The sequence below is a fragment of the Octodon degus genome, unplaced genomic scaffold, assembly GCF_000260255.1.
Source record: "Octodon degus isolate 3935 unplaced genomic scaffold, OctDeg1.0 scaffold00222, whole genome shotgun sequence".
NCBI lineage: Eukaryota > Metazoa > Chordata > Mammalia > Rodentia > Octodontidae > Octodon > Octodon degus.
The window spans coordinates 668,955-671,038 of NW_004524798.1; the positions used below are offsets into that span (position 1 = coordinate 668,955).

Consider the following 2,084-nt stretch of genomic DNA (forward strand, 5'->3'; position numbering starts at 1 on the left):
TTTTTTTTTTTGGTTTTTTTTTTTTTTGTTGTTGTTGTTTGTTTTATTTTTGAGACAGGTTCTTACCATATAGCCCAGGCTTACCTCAAACTTTCAGTAATCCTTCTGCCTCAGCCTCTTAAGTGCTGAGATTAAAGATATTTGCCACCATGCTCAATTTTGTGTTGTTTTTTGTTTGTTTGGTTGGTTGGTTTTTTGGTGGAACCGGGGATTGAACTCAGCCCTTGCGCTTGCCAGGCAAGTGCTTATTCCACTGAGCCATCTCCCCAGCCCCTCAACTTTGTTTTCTGAGGTAGAGTCTCACCACCTAGTCCAGGCTGGACTTGAACTCATTTAGTGTCCCCTTTTTAAAATTATTTGGGGTGAAAGCTGTAATACTAAGAAGAAGCTCTTTTTAAAAAAAAAAAAAACCAGAATCAAATTTGATCTCAAGCTTGCCAGGCAGGTACTGTGCCATGCAGCCTGAGATTCACCTTTATATCAGAATAGAACAACTTTGTGAGTTGTTTTGGGAATTGAACTCACAATCTGTCACTTACCAGGCAGGTACTGTGCCACTAAACTCTATTCCAGGTCCATATCAGGATAACTTTGTGTAAGGATTTAATGTTTTTGACTTTGAGCACAGTGTTTTGACAGATGTTAAGCTTTATAGTTTGCTTCAGTCCTGCCAACTATATGTGACTGTTAAGTGACAGATTTTTTTCAAGCTTAAACATTACCTCAGGCCTTGGGCATCTAAGGGCACTGACGAACAGGTGTCCAAAGCAGAAATGTTGGTGTCCATTAGTGTTTTCCAGTTGTATTGAATTTCTTGGTGTATTTTTGACCTGTCTTCATTTCTTTCCTGCATGTGGTTATGCTATTTTGCTTGCTATTTGTTAAGTATTCTCTGTCAAGTCATTCAAGAGTTATAAAAGGAAAGCTAGTATTTTTACATAAATGCTTTATGGATGAAACTAATAGTTTTAGCATTAACTTTGCCCCAGCTAAGAAAAGTTAATTCGATAATGTGTTTGTGACTTTGGACTCATTTTTAGAATGTTCAGTGTATAAACCTTTTTAGAAATAATAGCTTTAATTAAGAACCCTCAACTACAGTTTGAATTGTCTACTTGGAAAATGGGTAGGGTTGTTCACTGTCCTTTTGTCTATGACTGTTCCATCTGAGAAGGAACTTAAATAGGTATTCAGGAGAATTGTTTCCCCTTCTCACCTTCCCAACTAGTTAAAACAGATATCTAGTGATCATACTTTAGGTAGCAGAATCAAAATACATAACCAAATTCTGATGACAACATGGACCACAGACAATGGCTTTAAACTCTTAGTGTGATTATCTAACTCAGAGGGACCATTGTGGAAGGGGAGATTACTTATGCCTTCCTCTCAGAGAATGCTGGGAGTGTTTTGGTGGGAACGGGCTGGGTGGTGGTCCTTTTGGTTTGGTATGTGTGTGCTTCCTTTTTGATTGCATTGAGGCTGCTATTGAAGGGTACCCTTTCTGGCCAGTGTTTTTTGGTATTTAAAATATTACAGTCTTGGTTTATACCAATACATTTGTTGTCAATTCTGGGTTTTTCATGAAGTTAAGTCTTGTATTAGCTTGCCAATTTGAAGTTGTTTTTTTTTTTTTTTTAAACTAGATATCCTCTAATGAAAGTGTGAAATTTGGTTAATTATTGTTTATACAGTCATTTCTGGGAACAGATAATTGAAAATAGAAGAATTTATGTTCCTAAGATTCTAAGTCTTATAGATCCTTAACAAACTGATAGGAGACTTTAAAACCCTTTCCTAACTAGGAAGGAAATATCCTGTTACTTTCAAATACTGTACCCTATTTGCTAAAAATTGCCTGTAGTGAAACAAATCTTTTTTGGTGTTTTGTTTTGTTTTTCTTTTTATGTGTCTGGGGTAGGGTCTCACTAGGCAGCTCAGACTTGTAGTGATCCTCATGTGTTTAGCCTTCCCAGCACTGGGATTAATAGACATGTACCACCACACCCAGACTTGGTGGTGGCTCTGCGTGCTTAGTCAACAGAGCTATCTCAATGGCCTAACAAATTTTTTTTTTTTTTTTT

At 36.9% G+C, this 2,084-nt stretch overlaps 1 long non-coding RNA gene across 1 annotated transcript in view; it reads left to right on the top strand.

The window, feature by feature from the left end:
- LOC111813776 overlaps positions 1–2,084 on the top strand; it is a 5,320-nt gene that overhangs the window by 418 nt on the left and 2,818 nt on the right. The gene's annotated exons all lie outside the window — the stretch shown is intronic.